The 23200-nt window shown below is 37.6% G+C and overlaps 1 protein-coding gene across 4 annotated transcripts in view; it reads right to left on the reverse strand.

Moving 5' to 3' along the window:
• CHRM2 (cholinergic receptor muscarinic 2) overlaps positions 1–23200 on the reverse strand; it is a 146839-nt gene that overhangs the window by 104822 nt on the left and 18817 nt on the right. For 2 of the 4 annotated variants that reach the window (XR_009964364.1, XR_009964363.1), the window contains exon 2: positions 14328–14416. The exons of the other annotated variants lie outside the window; for them this stretch is intronic. The gene's annotated coding sequence lies outside the window, so the exon portion shown is untranslated. The remainder of the gene's footprint in view (positions 1–14327; positions 14417–23200) is intronic. 4 annotated transcript variants of the gene reach the window in all.

Raw genomic sequence — 23200 nt, forward strand, 5'->3', positions numbered from 1 at the left:
AAATAAGAATTTAGGAATCTGGCACTGAAGAAATCATTAATTGGGAATGTGAGGAAGTTGCAAATTAGAAAGAAGAAGCAGAAGAAAAATGGGTGTCTATGCTCTGTGCAATCTCTGTGTCACCTTTACCTGAACATTTCATAACCTCAGTATAAGATGAATTATTTCATCCTACCGTGCTCCTTCAAATTGAGTGATGAAAACTTAAGTAGAGACTAGAAACAAAAAAGCTAGAATAGATAGCATAAGGAACTATCCACTGTATTTTTGGTTTCATGTAGTTTAATTTTGACATTATGGTATGCCCTGAATAAACAGTTGGATAAGCAGGAACTATTAGGAGTGAATTTTGGTTTATTTACACTTGATATTTTTTATTGGTTCTTCTGAATTCAGCCTTATGTGGAAGGACCAGAAATTCCTTCTCTGCTCTCTAGATCTTTGGTTGTTTTGGTTTTTTTCAACTCCCTGCCACTTAATAACTTTTGTATTCCATATTGGGTCTCAACTTCTTAGGGCACGGCTGGAAAACCTTTCATCTTACGAAGGTGATGTGGAGGTGACACTGCTTCTAACGAAAGCATGCAAGGACTGGATGTCCTGGCCTTTCCTCTTGAGACCCACAGCATGGGCACCCTGCTCACACACCAGGCTTATGCCCAAACCTATGACATCTTGATTGCATGGCATGCACAATATTCAGGCAGGAGACAAGAGGGCTCATTTCTGGTCAGGTGATATGGGGAGAGAGTACAGCAAAGGAGAAGCTCCCAGAAATAGTTTAGTTATCTCCCACCTCACTCTACACCAATTTCTGCAGTCTCTTAGGACTAAATTGCAGGCTAAGTTATCTGCTCTAATGGTCATGCTCTGCCTAAAGGCTATGGGGAGACCGTGGGCTGAAGCATATGCAGAACCGTGGCAATAGTTCCTTGCATTAGCTACAATATAACTGAAAGCCATATTATCCTTGACTTTGAGGATTGTCCCTGGATGAGGGTTGATCCGTGCTGGTCATGCAGTGCTGTTAAATATGCAAAATTTTGTTACGCTGACTGTAGCTATGCTATGAGGCAGAGGATTTTGTTTCTCAGAGTTATCAGTCTAATAACTTCCATCAGCAGAGAACAACCTTGAAGAAGTGTAATTTGTTTAGTTTTTTTTTTTTTAAAAAAAACATTGTTACCTTAAGAATGTTAGGAGATGATAAGTATCTGCCTATTGCAATAATCCTTTACAGGAGAAATGACACATCCCAATCAGGCATCCTTTAGGAACACGACCTCGTTTATCAAAACACTTATTAGAGAGAACCAGTGGTCCTAGAGGCTTCATAGTGAATGCAGAACTCCTTGCAACATAAAATCATTCCTGTTGAAAGCCTCCTGCAGCCTCTGATGGTTTTCTCTCCTTCAATAAGAGGAACTTTATTCTGTAACTTCATCTCTGGAAGTTTCTGTGTATATTGATTAAAAAAACCTCACAGCAATCTCCTGAGGTCACTGGTTGTACTTTGCTGGATCCTATAAGGGATACAAACACTGAAGTTACTGGGAGTCTCTGGGGCGTCGGGAACTGAATTGCAATGAGTATCTCCTCAATGATAGCTGAATACTGGCATCTCATTGTGGCAAGCTGGATGTCTCTAAGCTGTTTTGAAATACCTTCTGTGAAAGCATCCTGCATCACAGGACTGAATCTTTCCCATAAAAGAATGAAGGCAATGGGAAGCATATGACAATAAAGGAGTAGAAAGAGGGACAGAGGAAGGAAAACTAGGGATAAAGGGAGAAACAAAGGGAGGATGAAAAGCATGAAAGTGGGGAAACAAAAACTGAAAAGAAGAAAAGTGAGATGTTCTGGAGCTTTTACAGACACACCACAGATTTTCTCTGGAGGATTTGTACAGTGTTGTTGTTGGTTAAACCCCATGTTTAAAGCTTCAGATGTTTCAGTTAGTTTCTGGCTATACAATAGCTGGGAGCAGCCCAAGATTCTCTAAGATCTTATTCTTTTCATGTGTATGAAGAAAGGCTTGAGCCTGTTGATAGAGGGAGACTGATGATATTTTTTCCTTTACATTTTTTTCAAGCTAATAAATACTAAAGACAAAAATTGCTGTTGCAGACACACTGTTAAGTAAAAGAGCTCTGTCACCTATCGCTACCAAGATCAAGTAGATCTTGATAGAGGATACTGATAGGAGACTGAAATGCCATTAAAAACTTGCTTTCTCACTGTGCTTCAGGGTGCTCCTGCTCATTCTAATGCTTTTAAGCACACTTGAGTATAGTACTGTATTAATATCAGATATCTCTTAGCCCCTAGAGCACTTAGTGGTATTGTATTTTCTATCTGTAAGTGATATGAGCCAATATATGACATGAGAACACCACATTATACCATGCCACCGTGACACCATGTTACACCAGCACCACACTGAGATGCAGCCCAATGTTGTTATCATGTTGTTGACCTTAGTCCTGAAAATGAGCTCTTTAAAGGTTATGATTATAAATAGACCTGGTACACTGCCTTATCACCTCTGTGTCTTGAGCTGAGGGGTAGCATCTGGTGCTTGCGATGAAATGAGATTTACTGCATATTCCCAGCCTGCTAGAGCAGATCACAGCAGTGCCACCAGGGCCCTGTGTTTTGCCAGCTGTATGAGAAGTTGAATGTTTCATGTGCTGGAATCTGGGATGGATCCTATCTATACTAGAGAGTGGTATCATTTTAACTAGGTCAGTAAAGATCTAACAAGTGTTTGGTCTCAGTACCCTTAGGCACAGGTCTCATGCTGGGCAGAACCAGCCACTGTGTGCAGTGCCAGATAAGCAGAGCAGATAAGCTCAGGACTTGCTGCCGGCTTTACAAAGGCCATAGCTCTAGAAATCCCTGTTGCTACTGCCAGGAGAAAGAGTAGAAGGCACCTAAAAGCAGATACTGCTGCAGTGATGACTCCTGATGGAAGCAGTAGCTGCTGACTGCTTCCCTGAGTCTTTCACCCTCTGGTTTCCTTTCCTAGTTATGCCTTTTTCCTCTGCCTTGTTCTGGCCCCTAGGCAAGAGATAGCAAGTTTTGGTCTTAACTGGGCAGCTATAACCCAGCATTTAATTATGTGCATCAACAGCATGTAGTTTCACTTAAAGAACACAGCGTGTTTAAGTAGCACCAGAACCCTCAGGTCAGTATCTGCAGGTACTAAAAGATAAATCAGTAATAGATTTTTTCAGTTTTCATCTCCATATTCTCATATAATAATCTAAGAGACAGAATATAAAATATGTTAAAGTATCTAATGTAGACCCTCAGAAACCGCAACTGACTTAAAAAAGAAACACCATGGTGCAGGAACTAAGGAAAAAAATAAAGACTGCAAATAAAGATAACAGCTCTGCAGTATGTCTGATCTGGGAGTGATATCCTCTAATGTGGCTACTGGGAGAGCTGTTTGATTTAATTTTATTTAACATATTCATTAATACAACAACATCAACAGCTTAAAAATGAAACAATGTGAATATATTATGAGAAAAAATAGAGCAGATAGAAAGCTAATAGGAATTGACTTCAGCTGTCATTTGGGAAAACACTTATTAAGGAAAATTCTTAAAATCCCCTGTAAAATTTTAGGAATATACCTCTAGACCTGGTGGTGGCCAGGATATTGATGGGAACATTGCACAGTGACACCTCTTTTTGTCATATATCCTCGTGAGTGCACTTAACCACATGAAAAAGAGAAGGATAGGAGTTATTTTCCACTTGGCTGTGAAATCTGTTGCTGTAATTTTTACTTTAAACTCAGGATTACTGTTAAACGTCTTGTTAAACACTTTTTTTCAGAGGTATATTTTTGTGAGTTGGAGCCAGGACAGGAGAAAAGCTACATCAGCTGTCAAACTTGAAGAAAAATAGTCAGAATACAAATATGCAATGAAAGTGAGAAAAAGAATATATTGAGAGTCCTGAGCAAGAGGTAACATTAATGAGCTAGTATATTGCACTGCAATATAGATACCAAGGAACAGTGTGATTTAACACTTTTCTGAGAAAGGTCATTTACTAAAAAAAAACCTGCAGTTGTGCTTAGATGAAGCCACAATGTGGAGCAGCGTATTTCTTTTAGTGAGTCTGGTGCAGATAAAACAGATACGACTCCACAAAGATAACAATCTCTTCCCCCCAGATCTCTTCCCCAAAATCCCTGGGATATGTTAGTAAGAACTGACCATCCACAAACTATACCGATGTTAGTACATGCGTAAGAATGGTAAGCACCTAGCATAGGGGGCAGAATTTCAAATAATCAAATACACTGAAAAAAAAAAAATAAAAATCATAAACCAAAACTTAACAAGGGCCAGAACAAAATGTTACATAAAAGAAGTGAAAATTAGATGGACAAACATAAGAGGGAGAATAAAGCATTGGAGAAGATATGGATATTAGTAGAAGCCAATATGCATATTGTCAGGTGTCTGGGACAGGAGAACTAAACTGATCAGAGGTTGAGAAACCATGCAATAGAGAGAGTTGAGACAAATGGATTTCTTTTATTCTAGATAAGCTTGAATTTCAGAAAGCTTTTTCAAAGTGTCAGAAACTGTTCTCTATGGTTGTAAACAGTAACACAAGGAATAGTAACTTTGACTTGCAACAAAAGAGATTTTGGTTGCTAATTAGGAAAAGGTTCTAACTAAAAGGAGAGTTAAACACTGGACCAGTGTATCACAAGAATTTTTTAGCACCTCCATCCATGAAGCTCTTTAATACCAGGTTATACAGACATCTACCAAGGATAATCAAAATACTCTTGGCACTGCTTCCAGAGAGGTAAAGCATATATGTGAGTACACTTCTAGTGTCTACTGGTACAATTTCTAAGTCATAACACCATTAAAATGTTTGCAGGAAAACCCTGAAAGAGAAGAGACATACACCAGTAGGTGGTTTAATAGCTCTTTTCCATTTTTACTCCGTGTGATTTTCAACTTTACCTTACTGAACTTGTTTGGTATTGTTAAGGATGACTAGCAAATTCGTACATGATTTTACTACAGTGAATTTCTATAAATGTAAAGAACAATAATGCTGTTCTATATCAGATTGGGCTAAATTATATAAAAAATAGTAATTCTTCAATATGAAGAAGGGGGTTCTGTCGTGTGATATGTGAACATACTGGAAGAAGTAGAGAGATCTCTTCCATAATTTCAGTATAGCCCTGTAATAATATCTGCATATACCTCTATTCCTAGAAAGTCCTGGAATGAATTTAGGAAAGATAAATTGGAGCAATCAGTGGTAGAAGACCTACAGGTTTGGGGTGGAAGGAAAGGCTGTAAAAGTGAGGAGAACAAAACAAAATAATTTTTGGTGTAGCTATGAGCAAGTCATCTATAATGACATAACTACACATCACAGAGACACAGAGAACATTAAGTTAGAAAAGGGGACTAAGATCATTGACAGCAGTATCTTAGTAGGACATTGGTTATTTGCTTATTTCTGAAAAGAATTTATTTGTGGAGCTTTAATGTCCAGGGTATTCAGCTGTCTACCTCTGAGCTAGAACTGATTGTGATTTCAGCATCTAGTACAAGGTAAATTTTCTTGGGAACTTTGAATCCTCCTTTAGTGGCACCATTAATTAAATAGGAATTAGGTATGGTAATTTTGGACATACCTTATTTGTTAGGAAAAAAACCCTCATACACAAATGTAGTTTGTTCTGTGTTTTACAGCTAAGACAGAGTATTAGCAAATACTGTGCTGGGGATTAGGATATGTTCCAGACTCAGCATCTGAGATCATAGACGTTTTCTTTATGAAAAGAAGAGGCTACTAAAATGCTTGCCATGGTGCAAATGTCTTCAGAGGCACACCTTTCCCTGTTGGTAAAACTCCTGCTGAAATCAATGAATTAGCTCCCAGTAATTTCCACATAACTATCTATAGTCTCAGCAAACAGGGTGGTGGGGGAGAAGAACAAGCACAATCTCTTCTTTCAAGTACCCACCAGAATATTTCTGTCTCCTTAACATTATCCTTGTGGAAGCACTCAAACTTACCTGATGACAAAGTATCTCCAGCTGACCATTCTCATTTTCTGCCTAAAAGCCAGTTCCTGCTTAACATCAAAACAGGCAGGACAGCTTTCCTTATGAACCATCTCATCCTCAGAAAGGTTCTGCAAAATGCCGTGACTGGCACTCTAGTCTGTTGGCAGCTAAACTGATATTATTATGCGCTGTCTGTTGGGCTACAACCATCAACAGGTCTTTGTCACTAGGATATTCTGCCTGTCATTCCTTGCTCTTCATACTTCACCATAAGTCTTATATCAAGCATTGGGGGAGCATGCCTCTTTCCAGCTGAAATAAATGTTCACTGGGATTTGGATCTGGAAAGAGACAACATGCAAAATGGAGTTCAGAAGTTATTTTCTTTCTCCTTTTGTTGGATACCGTTTACTTGAATTTAGTGTTCTGAAAACAGGGTCCCCCTGCAGTAAAGCAGAACACTTTAGATAGAAATTAATCCCCTTAGCCCCACTGTAGGATGGAATTAATTGACACCAGTGGATGTTTCTTTACTGTAGAGAAACTCTCAGCCAGACCTTGTAGACTAGAAGCCCAATTTTTATGTAGACTTTGAAACCCAACTGGGAGGAAACCCACCTCCAGTACTAAACTGGAGTACCTCACTGGACTAAGTAGATTTCACTTGTAAAGCCTCCCACTATAAAGATGAGACATCGTCACACCTGTGTTATGAAAGCTTTGGTGCTTACTAAATAGTAAAGGTATTATTCATTTTCTTTGACATTAGCAAAGGCTCTTAAAGCAAATAGATTTCTTTGGCTATTGTTAGGTAAAATGTCAACCCTCTAGCCTTTGATTAGAAAGCTTTCGAGCTAAAGGTATTATTTTCTTCTCTTTATTATGTGTGTGAGACAGAGCTCACAGTTGGCAAAAATTAAATGGAAAAGAGTTCTGGAAACAAAACAGAGTAATAATGGTATTATTTGGCCTTCACTGCAAAGGTCAGTAGTAACCACAAAAGTCATACTGTAAAAGTATTAGGCAGGGTTCTAGTCCATATTCACTGGCTTATATAAATTTCTATGCCATATTTGCTCAGTCCACAAGTAAAAAGTTAATCTGAGTGTCTACAAGCCCTGAAAATCCAGCCTCGTGTCTAAAACCTCCTAAAATAAAAGCGCAGTGACTAAGACGTAGTTGACAATTTTGCTGATGGTGCATACATTAGAACAGAATACAGCTTGTTCTTTCAGATTTCAATAGCTCTGCATTGCTAACAATAGAAAATCTTGGTTTGACCAGTAAACTGAAGTAGGAATCTTCAAGGGCACACGTATAATGTGAACAAGAAGTGCCTTTTTTACACTTTACACTGATACTACATTAATTGTGCAAACATGCGTTTTATTGTTCCTTCAGGGCATTGGTAATGGTATTGCTCCACCAAAGCCTATCAATAGCACCTACTGAGTAGTGCCCATAATGAATATCTTTGATGCAGGGGAGTAAAAGAGCACCTCCTGTATATCTTCAAGAAGGCAGCAAACAGTATGACTGGCCTGATAAGAGGTCAGGCTAGGAATTTAGTGCGGGATCTCTCTTCTCACCTGTCTCTCAAAGAAGCAACCTGCATCCAAATGCTGTAAAAAATGAGAAAGAAGGAACATGCATGATGGTTATGGTTTCTGCTCTCTGAATAGAAAATACAGCAATGAGAAGGCTACATCCTTTGTACAACTAAATAAAGAAAGAGAGAGCAATAATCCAACTTATGAATAGGTTCTGTTCCTATTTAAAACTGGCTTTCATCTTACAGAACTCCTTCAAAAGAGTGTTAATTTCCTCATTCAATAAAGTAATATTGAACAACAAACAGAATTTTAATCTCAGCAGCTCCAGCTGGGGGAAGAAGCCATTACTGAGAATTCGTGCTTATTTATGGGTTTGGTTATTTGCTGTTTGTTGGTTGGTTTGGGGGTGTTTTTTTTCATTTGGTTGGGTTTTTTGGTTCGGGGGGGGGGGGGGGGGGGGCAGGGTGTTTTTTTTTGTTGTTTTTCCTGAAAAAGACAATAATAATTTATAGAGCAAAAATCTGTATAAATAAGATGAAAGAACCAGTACTGCCAGATTCTGTAATTTTAACAAAAATCATGTTTGCTTTTTTTTTTTATTTTCTTCCTTAAAATCCCAGTTCTGTGGATCAGGTAATGATAGCATCTAATATTTTGAAAGAAAGTGAGTTTGCAGTCCTCATTCTATTCTATCAAAATATTCCAGCACCTAGAAGGATTGAGAACAACCACAATGTTTTGTATTAAAAGACATTTGGTGAGATACAATCTTCAGCAAGACTGATCTGGGGAGATTCCTGGTGCTGAGGTGAGTCTGCATCCATATTTGATGTTTGTAGAAAGGAATTACAAATGAGCTATCTAATGCTAGATGAAACCTTAATACCGTGTAAAGGTTTCTGTGTTGCTCTCTAGTGTCCTGTATCTGAAGTGGATTGTGCTTCTAGTGAGGAAAGACAGCAAACCTTCATGTGGTGATGGTGGCATAACTTTAAACCTATATTCTATTAGCTTACATGCTAGAAGATGAGATTTCCTTCACTTACCTCTACTCCTTTTTCTTTCCACATGCTTATGGTGAAAGGAGGGAATGGGGAAATTGAATTCTAACATGTATTAAGCTGCACTATGCTGAATAGATTTAGAAACCACCCCCTTGCCATTAAACCAGATTAATCTGATACATTAGTGTTGCAGTTTATTGTACCTAGTTTTATACAGACCAGTTTCAAGCAGTTGCTATATTGTTTATCCAGCCATTCCAGAATGGAAAGGATGGATTTATAACCCTTATAAAATCAGCAGGTTGAAAAGGGCAACTTGATTATCCAGTTTGGAGTATGCCTTATGCTTTGCAAACTAAACAAACCAGGTGGAACTACTTAGCCTGCTAACAAATACCCAAATGCCATGAAATTTTATAAACAATGAAAATGGTCATCTTTTTTCCTTTTAGTTCAAAATGTGATCTACTTTTTAAGTATGTTTGTACTTCTAAGAGTCTATTGCAATGAGACAGAGAGTGACTGGAGTTAAAGATACGGCTATAACACGTGAATAAACAGCTGTCATGGTGTATTGTAATTCAGCACCAATCACAGGCTAAAAATAAAAGCCGTAAATAATGGGAAAAAGGCTTGAACTTGTAAAAGTTATCACAGAGTTTCTTAAAGGAGCCTGAGGGAGTAGGAGTCTATTTTCTTCAGAAGGCAAGGGAAAAAAGGGAAAATGATTATAGCATACTCTCTCCAGGCTTGTCTATACATATTGGTACAGACAGACCTGAGCCCCTCTGCTTCAGCAAGGTCCCATTCTGCTCCAGGAGTTGTTTGAGGACAATCAAAGATGCATTAATAGATGAATATTATTTTCAAAAACATCAGCGATCTCCTTGAGCACAGCCAGAATTTAACACACTACATCACAAAGCTCTTCTGAACAGGGGGAGGATGCATTTATACCTCATTAAAAATATTTTGCTTAGTAACAATGATCTGCTGACTTGACTGGAATCCAAAGTTTCTTTCGTGGCACTAGGTCACCAACAAGAAAATGACACCCAGTGTGCATTCTTGCTCTCTGTATGCAGGTGGCACTACTGCAGATTGCTTTGGAGAGGGCTGTTACCCCCATGTCAGCCAGCGGTATGCTAATAGGGCATATGAAAGTCAGTAATACACTGCATCTACTTTCCCTGGTTATAGGCTCCCCTCTCCTCCTGTTCATTGCCAACAGCTTTAAGAGCTGAGGTAAAAGAATGAAATAATGACCACTCAGCTGTGGGTCCCATATCAAGTTGTAACTCATGGAATGGCCCTAGCACAACAGATAGCAAGGGAGCTTGTAATTCCATGTAACTCACAGGCTTGTCACAATCAATACTGTATAATACAGATCCATTGTTCAGTCTCGGAAGTCACTTTATCCCATGAAAGATCCTTTCTCTCTCTTTCTCTCTTTTCTTTATTTCCCCCTTTTTTTTTTTTCTTCCTAAAGAAAAGACTAATAGAAAACAAAAGTCTGTGCAAATTCCATTGCTTTTAAATTGCTCATCAGTGGCAGTCCAGATAATTTAAATTATGGTTCGGAGCAGCATGCATAAAAATGCATCCTGCTTTATAGAGTTTTTGCTCACATCTATTCTCTTCCAACCTCCTACTCAACCCTCAACTAGAAATCCTGAATAGTAAATACAAAATGTAAATAGGTCTAGTAGACAATGGCCTAAGCTTTACCACTGAGAATTCCTTAGAGCAAAAGTGTTTTGCAATGGTTCATTGTCTGCCTCCTTGAAAAGCATTAGTGCTCTCAAGTGGCTGTGAGGCAACAGCACCAAGGTCTTTGACCTGAGCAGCTGTCTTCTGCTGTAAGGTAATTCCCTTCTTCCAGTATGCCAAGATTTTCCTTTACCCAGGTGAACAACAGACGGCTCAGTACTGAATTATACCAATGCATATAAATAGTTACTATCATGACGAAGACATGATCCTCTATAGGTATGTCTATGCTTTCAGGTGAAAAGAGGCTCAGAAGTGGATGCAAAGATGCTATTCCCAATGACCTCAAAGGTTTCCATCCACACTTGTATTTATAGCAAAAAATGTCCACACTAAACAGAAAAAGCTGTACTTCACATATCTGGTGATGCTGTAAGAGCATAAGACTCCCTGCCCCACCACAGCCTGGTTTGTCAATATCACTTAAACAAAACTCTGGGTTCACACAGAGGCTGGGAGTGGACTCAAGCTCTCCTTTCTCAGAAAAATCACAGAATAACCTAATCCAGAGCTGTTAAAACCCCTTTAGGTAATCTATGTGGATGGGAGACAGGTATGGGCTTGAGAATTGAATCATACTCATATATTTTGATAGTGTAGGCATACCTTTTCAGAACATGCCTGATTTCTTTGCTTTAGATAGCTATTCACATTGGTTACTGTTTCACAGAGGACATCATATACCCATTCAGCTTCTCCCTTTGACAATGAACGGAAATTTACAGTATTCACAGAAAAGTGTAAGAAAATCCACAGTAAAAGCAAGTACACACAGGTGCATGCACATTCACACATTCAGTAATGACCTGGAAATCACCGTATCTCCTTATCAGTATTGATTGTGGTTTAGTCCCCAGTAGAGACACTTTGCTCCTCTCTTCAGTTGTGGAAGGTTTTTGGTTTTCTCCATGGGTAAAATCCTCCAGTGATAGCAAACAATGCAGTCAGCAGAGCTCCATAGGCAGACAAGGAAAATAACCTGGTAGCTGAGAAGAGGTTTTTGGCTTCCGCTGCTTATGAACAGCTCAACAGCATGGAGTCCTCCAGGTTGGTGTATCTCTATAATCTTGACCCACCTGGAGATCCATGGTGTCGAACCATGAACTTATGAAATCAGCACTGCTTCCAGTGGGTGCTGGAGCTCCTCTTCATCCTCAGTATGTTGAACAGTCCGGGAATTCATGAATCCTTTACCATGTCTTCCATGACAAGGAAGTTCCTTTGTTTCTTTTACTACCCCTTTTCCACCATTGTAAAGTTTAATACACATGGACAAGAGGTGGCACATATCTTTCATTTCAGTATTTGATAAGAGGCAGTCACTTTACACGTTCCATACTCAGTAGCTTCTGTATCAATTAGACTTTCAAAGTCGAAACCTTCAGCAGTAATTACAAAATCGCTGATTCCTTCATGTCCTAAACATCTCTAAATAAGTTTATTGGGTGACTGTTCTCGTCTGCAGGGGTGGTGAAGGAACTGAAAAATTATTACGAAAGGTATTCTTGGTTGGCTAAGGAAGTTTTATAAAAGAAGGAGGTTTCTCAGTATTTCTCAAAGATGATCAGGTCTGGATTTTCTTTCTACTAGCTAAACAAATCTTTCCAACACCAAATCACATGCTTATGTCCAAGGAAGATCAGGTGCTCCAGCAGATCTTCCAAAATAATTTGCTACCATTACCAAACACGCAAATACAATGCCATAAATTGGCTCTATACTTCAGTTTTGTGTCCCCAGTGCGATCTCTTTTTCAACCAAAGCTACTATTTTCAAGCTTTCTGGCTTGCCCATTTCTCTCCTACAGTTTGCTTTTGATGTATAAATAATAAATGGTCAGCATGATGGTTATAGGAGCTTTATGAAAAAGTCTTAAGAAATCTTCTTCCCTGTGAAGGTTTAGATAAATTGATTTCACTTGAAAAGCAAATTTTGTCAGACTGCTTGACATTAGTTAGCTAAGCTTTACAAAACCCCTGCAAAGTATTATATGAATTTTACAACACAGTATGTGTTTTACAGATGGGCATGCTAAGGTCCATGAAACGACTAAATGCCACATTACTATTTTATGCAAACAGATGACCAAAGTTTTCATTAAATTGTGTGGTGGTACAGTCTTGGCACGAGTTGTTAGCTTGTTCTACTGGGGAGGGATAGCAAGACTTTTGAACAAATTTTGGATCTTATCTCCCATACAGATTTGCAGCTTAGGTTTCTTGATTTTTCAGTGACTGTGCAAACGCTATCTGTATAAGCTGGGCTTGTCTTTGGTTGGTTGGTTGGTTTTGTGGTTGTTGGTCAGTTTGTTGGTCTTGGTTTTTTTTAATGAGTGAAAGATAATGTAAAAAAAAAAAAAATAATAAATCACCCAAAGGGCTGATGGCTGGAGACTTTGTCTCTCACAGATACCTTCTCAGGTTATGGTTATATTAGTGGAGAGGCAAACCTTGAGAGGTAAACTTAGGATAAGTTATGCAGCTGTCCAAAACCAGGTCAAATACGCATAGAAAAACAGGCACTAGAAAACCCTGATACCTGTAAGTTTACAGGTAAGTTGGACATTAATTTTCTGTGACCCCAAACACCTTTCTTTTTTTTCTTTTTTGGGGGGAACAAGGTAGTAATTGTTTACTACTGATATATAATGACAACACATGACAGCATTTACTGGCAGATAGAGATTTAGAGACAAGACGACTCATACATTCTCCCCCAACCTGTCACAGGGAGGAAGTACAGGGAATAGGCTCACTGTAAAAGCCTGGAGAACTCAGGAGAAGCTTGAGAGGAAAACTTGCACCCACTTAGTGTCCTGCTCAACAGCATAGTGAAAATGATTTCCTAATCCTCTTTTTCTTTTTTTTTTTTGTAGAGAAAAGATGTGTTATCATTACAAGAAAGCATAATCTAACATTTAATATTGATATATATGATACATATTTCTCAAAATATATAAAGAGTTGCCAGTGACAATTCAGTTTAGAAAACTACACTGTATCAACAATGTACTCCTTAAGACAAATTATTGCTGCATTTTGCAGTGCATCCCTATAATGATGCTCCACATGGATGTCTTTGAAGTATTTGATTTCAAGAAATTTCTGGTTTCTACAACAGCAGTGTGTGGTGTTTATTTTATTCTGCAATGGACTGCAATAAATATTTGTCCAGAGCCAAAATGCATGGGGTAAAGCTGAGAGTTTTTAAGGATGTGTATATATTCTTGCTGCTTACTCTTAATTTGAAATTACAAGGCTCTTTATGCCATTAACTTTAGATGCTTATGATGTCATAGCAGAGGCAAATAATGAATATAAGCATAAAGGATAAATGAACTCTTATTCTTTCCTTTCAGGCACTTGCCAATAGTCATTTCAAGCAAACATATGCACAGTAATTCAAATTATGTTGATTACATGTACTCAGTTTCTATAGCAAATAGTACATTACTTCCTGAGTTTCTGTAAGGAAATGTATAGGATTCCTGCTTACTAAGACATTATTCTTCAAATAGCCTAATTGGAATATATGGAATGTTGCTGAGTAAAATCCACAGAAACTTGTGAGTCTGATGGGAAGAGTAGCTCTCCTCAGAACGAAAAAAATGTGGCAGAATCTAACTGGAAAAAAAAAAGAAAAAAGACATAGTATCTGATGGATCAACGAAAGTACAAGACTGCATTTTTGAATGCTTCCTACAAGGCAACAGCAGCCCTTTGATCATTTTACTGTGTAATGACACTGTAGTTATTGTCCTCTGTTTCATTTCCAAAAAGCATAAATCTGAACAATGCTTTACTAAAATAATTGGCATGAGAAAATCTTTAAAGAATGGAGGTAGGGAGATGCCATCAAGTACTAGGGAAGGTGAAAGACAGTTTAAATTTGTAGTCGCAGCTTCCAATGCTTTTTGCATTTTCACTTACCTCTCCTGCGTATTTCACTGCTCTTCTAGGACTGTAAACCTGTATTTCAAATATGCTGCAATGATGACTAACAGCAAGATACCATAGTACTGTGGAAAGATAATTGATGTTGCATTCTGTTACTCTCCCTTATGATATTATCACTGTAACAGCAAATTCCAGTGTACCAACAGAGAAAGTTCCTTAAGAACTTCCTGACTGTCAACAGCAGAGCAGACTGATAAATGTGCCAATAAAAAGCTTGAAATGTTCTTTCTTGGGAAAGAAAAGATACAGAAAATGTTTAGATTTTGTTTCTGTTTATGTCAAGCCTCGTGGGTGGGGATTTGCTCCAGGCTTTCTTTGACTTGCCTGATTGATTGTGCTTAGTAACTGCTTGCTGACTGATCACTGTCCATTTCCAACATTAAGCAGAATTTGCTGCTATGGAGAAGTGGACAAACATCTTTTGCAAATTTCAAAATATAACCTAGTCTCTGCGATTTCCTCTCTCCTCTAAGAAGGCAAGGAGGAGTTTTAAGTGAATCTAGTCCTTCCAAACCCCATGAATTCTGTTAGTGTGTTTTGGTTTGGAGTAACAAATTCAGGTTAATGGTTATTCTGCTGCAAAATGTTATTGTCCACAAAGTACTAGGTCTCAGCTGTTATCGAAAAACCTATCCGTGAGTGATTGTAAGTTATGTGAAAGGCATTCCTAAAAGAAGATTTTTTAATTTTGTTTTTCTTGTTCTTCACTTATTCCTTTAAACCATTCTGGTTTTCAGTCTTTCTTTTTTAACATTACAATGGCTGGATGTTTTATCCAGAGACCTGCCTCCAGAGACCATTGGTATCACAAGCAGTAAATTACCAGCAATTGTGCTTGACTCAGAAGTCTCTCCTCTCAAATGATAATGAGCTGGATTAAAAGAGATAAAGAACTGCTACCCTAATACAACCTGAGTAATTAAATTTCAGTACCTAAAATTCTACCTAGCATTGCAGTGGGATACCATATTCTATTTCTTATGCTTTGATAACATGCAATTCTACTAAATACTCTAAACCAGCTGGCACGTTTCAGTCCCGAAGTGTATTGAATATGATGCAGTGGGGAGTTTTCAGTCTACTGAAGTCCAATCAATTGGTAACATATTTTATTACTCCCTTAAGAGGATACATAATGTGAAACTGTAAAACATTTCCAGTAGCATCTGACTAAACACAGTGGAGATTTAGTACGATTTATGGAAGTATTGAGCTCTAACAGCTCCAACTGAAAGCAACAGATTCCTAAAATCTCAGAAAATAAGCCTCATAGGTTTCCCTAAAATATTACTGAAATCTTTCCTGTAATTATGGCTAGTAACATAAAGGAATTCCGCACAGCAAGATGAAAGCTCTGGTTAGATAGTTATTTTTATAATTATCACAGAAGTGAAGGTTCCTGGGTGTAAGTTATGCATATAAGATGAAAGCCCTGCCAAGTCAAGGCTTTTCCTGCCTACATCAAGTTACTAGTCAAAGGGATATATCAAAGAAATAGATTAGTATTAGCAGGGTGAAATCTTGGCTGGGTGAGCTTGAGTAAAATATTTTCACTCACTTCTGTGGAGAATTTGATCAAAACAGATACTTGTTTTATAAAGATACAGCTTTCTTTCAAGAGTAAAACAGAAATCCTTATCTATTAAGAGCTCTGGGGGTTCATCTTAATTTGGAGAAAGATGTTGTCTAATACTACCTGTCCTCAAAGGTGTAAGATGAAGTTTTGTAATGACCAGAAGAGAAAGCAGATCTACTTTGGCCTCTATAAGCCAGACAGCTGCTTGTGACTTGAGAGTTCTACCTAATGGGCAAAGCCAGGCAGAACTTATTTGATATGAACTGTATACTCTGTACTATTGGACTAATGAATAGCTGCTGATGGATATTGTATCTAGAGGGCATTTCACTCTGCTGAGTCATACAGTTTTGCAGTATGTCAAAAATGAAATGATTCTTCTAATGGCCAGCATTTTTCTTAAGACAGATGAAGACCAACATGCAGCTAAAATCTTTATAAGGGACAGCACAATCCATCATTTCAGACATGATTTTGACATTATCCAATATCTTAGCAACTGACCATGCAAACTGCCTATCCCCAAATACTGCCACATGCCCTCCTTCATCAAAGAGTTATAACCAATACTGAAATGATGAATGGTTTATTTCAGTTGCTTTAATTGTCTTATAAAGCCAAGTAGCTATCTGGCTACACAGGCAGAAACAGAGAGAAAAGAGAGGTCTGAAATGATTTCACTCACACTGCTATGTGTAATTAAAGACATTGTCATTATGAAAAAATTGCCCAGCAGAGGTATCTGTTAAAGGAGAGAATTTGGGTCCTGAAGAGTTTTATGTTGGGAGGTATTCTAAAATATTTCCAGCCTGTTGGTTATCCACAGAAAAATCAGAGGCTTGAGTCACTAGAGGAATTTGTTTGCAAAATAAGAGACTACCTGTTTGCACCGTAAGAGGCAATCCTACCCCAGTCTGTAGGTGGTCATTTCCTTTAGGGACTTAAATCAGACAACTCTTTGGTAAAAACTCCTACCAGCTGTATCATTATATGTTGAAAACAAATAGCTTGCTGGGAGTTGGCTACAAAAACTTGAATCTTTGATGAATTTAGCTTCTGGTGTGAGACATGGCATGTTTTATCTTGATCAAGTGGGACAAGGAACACCCTGGTGTCCCTGACATTTTCAAGAGAGATTTTAGTTCACATTGATGCTTTAATTCCTTGTCAGCTCACTCCTGTATGTGATAGTCATTTGCTTAATGGCCAACAATGAGCCATCTAGGTACATAAAAATCTCAAGCACAGCACAAGCCATTTTGTACGCTAAAAGGCTGAAGTTCAGATTTGAAATAGTCGCATGGTATTTTAACAAAGAGTGCTCTATCCATTACCCTATCAAAAAACTTTGGCCTGGCAGACATCATATTTCATCATACTGCTGTTATAGAAATACTGTGTTTCATAACTATGTTCTAGGTAGGACATTAGTCCTCGCATGTAGAAGACAATTTTTCACAGTAACAACAATGGCCTCAGGGTCTCTCCTAAAGAGAAAGTGGCTTTAACATTAGGAGTTCAATTGAAGGCTTTGGAATTCAAATTGCAAATTCAAATTCTTATGCTACTTTTGATGTTTGTTTGCTTGCTTGTTTAACTTGTCAGACAGTTACGATGCCCAGTTTGGTGACAGTGAAATTGGCAAAACTGAGAGGAAGGTAAGAGCACATCTCACTCTCTTGTTTCACAGCCTTGTGATTCTGCTGTAATGCCAAGCTCAGGAAATCAGGTTAATTTTCAGGAAGGCATGCTGCTTTGTCAGTGTCTGAAAGCTCCTAATTTCTGCAAGTCTGCTACACATCATTCATGACAGATCACAAAGAGAAAGAAAACTTGTTAAAGCAGAAAGAACAACCTGAGGGACATCACTCCTATTGTATGCTGCTTAGTATAGAATGTATTAAATTAAAAATGTATATATAGAGTATGATGATCTTTTTTCTTGTTAATGATACTGACCAAACTAAACAGAAAATTAGACATTTATCTAAAGGGAAAGTTGCTCTTTCAGAACAGAAATATCTCCAGCAGGCCATTCTCATTTAAAGATAGTCTTGTTTGGAGACTTAATTGGAAAACTAACTTTGGTCTGGTACGTTTTTCTTTAGGTTTCCCTAGTTTGTAATAAATTTGTCTAAAAGCAAAAAGGAAAAATGGGTAGGCAGAGAAATGTCATAGTTAAAGGATAAACTGATTAAAATAGAGAAAACAAAATTACATTAAAAGGCTGTGATGTATTGCAGAACAAAACCAAAAAAATTAACAACAGAACAAACCCTGGAAGATGAGCAGTTTATTACTTTTTGCTTTCAGAAAATGATTGTTCTTCTTATGTATGTTTCCTAGTTGAAATGTTGTCTTAGAAGAACTAATTTTTCCCTGTTAAATGAGTGGAAAGCTGATTTCCTCTCTGACTGCTGAAGCTCCTGAGAAATACAGTATTTTTGGACCAAGCTTCTGTGCATATCAGAGGTAACTGGTTAGAACAGCCTGGTAGGGTACAGGATATGACTGAGAAATTCAGAATACAACTCAGCTCAGTGTGCATCATCACAAAACCAGAGCAGATGTGCATCGAATCTGCCACTGTCATGTTAATTCCTATAAGAACTATATTTTCGAGGGTTAGTTAAGCAGTACCATGAAATATTTTACATCTTCTCAGAAGGCAGATAATGGACAGCAAGCAACCTCTTAGTAATATCCTGGAACAAGAGACCTCTTTAAAGGTATTTTGACTATCCTTGCTCTTGTGGGACTTTTTACTAACCCAGGCTTTAAGTAGTTTTCTATGGGGTTTTCTTTAATAAACAGCAGCATAAAGTCTCACACAGAAGTGTCATTTACCAGCTGTCAGGTAATTTTCCAACATATCACAAAGGTCTTCTCCTTAGTGGAAGACTGTCTGTGAAACTATGTAGGTGTCTACATCACCCATGGACTGCAGTTATCTTGTGAACTATTTTCCGGTCAAAAGACCTACCTCCTAAATAGTTCCAGGGTATACTGGAAGACTTGTTCCCACTGTTCTTGGGGAAAAGGTTACTAGCTGCAAACAGCCATGGATGACTAAAAGGTTTTTATTCAAACATTCACATGAACAAGGAAAAGTCTCTCTTTGAAGAATACTACTGAGTGAAGAGCAAGAAGGGCTTTAAGATTAATCTTTTTACCTCTCATAAACCTTCCAGGAGCTTCTTCATTAAAACTTGAAGAAAATCCATAAACATATGGAGTATTAAAAATGAAAGTGAAAAGCAGAGAGAAAATACTCAAAAAAAACCCAAACAATCTTTGCTGTAGATAACATGAAGATTATAATCAATAAAAACATAAAGAATAAAATTGTGTTCTCTTTTATTTCCAGAGCAGCCTGGGTTTTAAGAATGTCTCTTCCATCTCTGCAGCACCCTACACAAGTACTTATGTTTTATGGTGATATTGATAAAAAGATGATCACCCTGCTAGGCTTTAAACTGTTCCAAAAAATGGAACAAGGGTTGCTTCAAACTCATACATGCTCACTTTGATCAAACACTTGAACAGTCCCACAGAAGCCACAAAGAAGTAGTTCTGTTCAAAGTCAGGCCTGCCAAAGTGTTTTCAGGTTCAGAAAGCGTACTTGTTGCAAATCGATGCTTTCTGTTCTAAGAAATTCTCATATGATCCTATTCACAAAAGAAATCGATAGAATTACCCATTGTATAGGAAATTGCAAGGTGTTCCAAATGGAAATGGGTCCGGCCAAAAAAAATGTTATTCCATTTTACTCAAGAAAAATACCAAGCTTCTGGGTCACAATATTAGTATTTAATATCACAGTAATAACAAATATATATTTTTAATCAAGTTATCATTATCATTTTAAGCATATGTGCCCTCATTCTCTTTGCTTTAACTAATTTGACACGACATTTTATTTTGCTTCTCCACATATACCTTGCACATTGCTGAGCTGGCACTTCTGTCTTTCAAAACAATATTAAGTAAAAATATGTGCAAGGTTTAAATTTTTGTTTGAAAATTAAATAAATTAAAAGCAGTTTCAATGAGCTGCCTGAGGATGGAGAAATCTTTTTTTCTAATTTTTAATAGAGCAATTTGTCTTCTTTTTGTCCCCAGACATTTTCTACTAGAATTTTTAGCTAATAGAAAATCAAATATCTTACTGAGAAGTATTTAATAAGCATATTAAAGTAATTATTTTCTTGAGTTTCTCTAATTTTTTTACATTCATTGTTTTTTAATACAAATAAATTACTGTTATTGGCAGTTTGAGCTGTTTATTTTGTATCTTGCTCTCCTATTAAGTGTTTTCTAGAGCTTATACATAGGAAATTACTATGAAAAGAAATAAAACCTCTCTGCTCTAAAATACTTTATTTTGTTAGAGACACAGTAATTCTATAATACATATATTAATAAGGATGTTTAATGCATAAAGACTATAATGATTGAAAATGAAAGAGGCAGACTATTTTAAAAAAGACTGAGTCTGAAATGGGAAGCTCCTTGCAATTGTGGTGTCAGCTCAGAGTCTTAAAAATTAATTAGGAGTACAAAGAGAGAGGGTCAAAAAAACATAAACTAAAATGTTAATACTGGGTCCTAAACCTGGACATTCAATACAAACAAGCATAGCTGAAACCTTACTCTTCAATTCCATGTAGATAGTGCAAATTCTTCTCAGGCAAGAAACACGAAACAGACACATGAAACAAGCCTGGTGATTTTTTTTTTTTTACTCCAGTTGTTGCCATGAGCTTTCAACTGAGACTGGTTCATGTAGAGCAATTATCCAGTCAATGACATGTTAACATAAAGCAACACTGTGACACTTCATCAAAGTATAAAAATAAGATCGTTTTGGTCTCAAATAACATATGGTAAAATATGGGGTGAGCATTTTGTCTTCCAAGACTAGATATGTGCCAAACCCAATATAATTAATGGGAGCAGAGGACAGAACTCCAGCAGCGAGATGCAGTGACGCCAGTGCATAACTAACCTAACTGGTTTGTTCACTATCAGTTTTTACAGTGAGCTGACACTGAATACTAGCAGATTATCTCATGGTTGTCCATGTACACATACATTCCGCATTTGCTAAAAATAACAATTCCTGTGCCATGTCACTAGCAGACTTCCTGTGAGAGTTACAGCACTCAGGTGGGAAATTGGAGCTGGATCACTCCCTCACTATTTGGAGATAGCCACTGTTCATGCAGAGAGCTCCTCAGTCCCATTTAAGGAGTCCTATTCTGCAGTCTTCACATAAACAAACTACTGTTACTCATGCAAATCTCCTACCTGCTTCTGAGACTTGCTTGTGCGAGTGAGTTTCAAAACTCTGTCAACAGGAGAAAAACACTCTACCTCAGGCTAAGGACGCTGAAGCTGCTTTAAAGACTGCAGCTACTCAAAAAGTATAACCCAAAGCACTTTGCTGTTTGCAGAGCTTAAAAAAAAATAAGCCTTTCCACCAATTCGTGAGCTGTATTGCAAATGTTGCTCAGTTACCAACTCCTAAATAACAAGCTTAGGTATACTGTGCTGGCACAGTAGCAGGTCTAACAATTATAACAACTGTTAATATAAAGATCAGCTATTGGTTTACACATAGGTTTTAAAATTTAAAAAAAAAAAAAAAATTATAATACAGAGATTTTTTTCTCTTTTTTTTTTTGTCCAGGGCAAAATTCAGTATTGACACTTGCTCTCAATGTATCAGAGAAAGAACCAGCAGTCAGGCAGCCACCATCTTTACATCTTTCTGCTTCTGTTATTGTTTTACTGCTGTCTTGAAATCTAGAACTCCTAATGACATGTTGCTGAAACCCTTCTGTTATCAAAACTTGATATTATGGATTTGCCCTGTACAAGTTTGCTGTTTTTTTAACTTCTAAGTTAGAATCATAGAATCATAAAATAGTTACGGTTGGAAAGGACCTTAAGATCATCAAGTTCCGACCCCTCTGCCATGGGCAGTTAATTCATGAAAGATATTTTCAAAAATTCAGTACTGGAATATTTTGAGCACTCATATGATTTATTGTTAGTGTCTGAACCTGACACAGATTAAGGAAGCAGTTTACATTAAGAGTGCACTGCATGGATGTCCCGCGATGGTTTATCCTGGCTTTTGATGTGGCTGAGTTCTTTCCTTTTCAGTCTAGCCTCAGCATGGTCTAGTAAAAGCTGCTATGTAGCTCTCAGCCTCTCTCCTGCTGCTTGACGATAGAGATACCACAAACATAAAATTATATTTTACTTGAAAAATGTGAACACCTGTAAACATTAAATGTGAGTACAGTGAGGAGATTTATAAAGTGGATAGATGGCATTTATTTCAGATCAAGCTCTGCATCAGTCAGGAGCTGGAAAATAAAAACAGCTTGTGACAGGCAATGACCTGTTCCAATGGTTCAACAGCCCTTGTAATGAAGCTGCAATCACTCTTCTGATCTCCCATGTTCTTGCTTCTTTCTTTTCCTTCTTCAGGAGCTGGCACTTCCAATCTATTCTAATTTCCCTGATTCTAGGCTTTGATTTATACTGCTCTGGCTATTGTACATCCTGTCAGAGGAAGGAGTTAAGGATTCAAGGCAGAGGGAGAGGCAGCAGTGACATGAAGTTGAGAAAGAACAGAGAATAATACCAGAGATTAAAGTACTCTGACGGGTGACGTTGTAGCCTGTCTCACTCTATAATTATACATAATATTTTTCCTTCAGTCCTGGCTCATGTGAACAAATATCCCTCACCCAATAAAAGACCTCAAACAAAACAACCAAACAAAAAAACTCAAAACCAAACACCTATATGTAAAATGATGATCCAATATAATAAGAGCATAGTGAATTCAGAGTTGGCACATTAGGACATTTAGGTTCTGGTCCCCTTGACATCAACATGAGACTAGACGGAAAGCATTTATTCTTCCTTCTGCCTTTGTTTACTCTGATGCAGAGAAATGGATTTTCATAAGCTCTGCTTTGCTAACAAAGTGCGCCAAATAAAGAACAGATTCCTTAGAAGTGACATCTTAAATAGAATTTCTCAGCCTTGCTTGCTGAGACACTTCTCTGTGTATTCACAGGTCTCTGGTGCTCTGTCTATGTCTCATACTCTTTTTTTGCTGTTCTTTTATGAGTCTGAGAAATTTTTGAAACATAAGAATCTCCATGTAAGCGTAGATCACTGATGCCCCTACCTGAGAGTACAGTAACTACACATACTGATATGTAGTAAATATTTATTCATGCTTCAA

This window comes from Pezoporus occidentalis, unplaced genomic scaffold, assembly GCF_034315485.1.
Source record: "Pezoporus occidentalis ecotype Australia unplaced genomic scaffold, CSIRO_AGI_Poc_V1 ctg19, whole genome shotgun sequence".
NCBI lineage: Eukaryota > Metazoa > Chordata > Aves > Psittaciformes > Psittacidae > Pezoporus > Pezoporus occidentalis.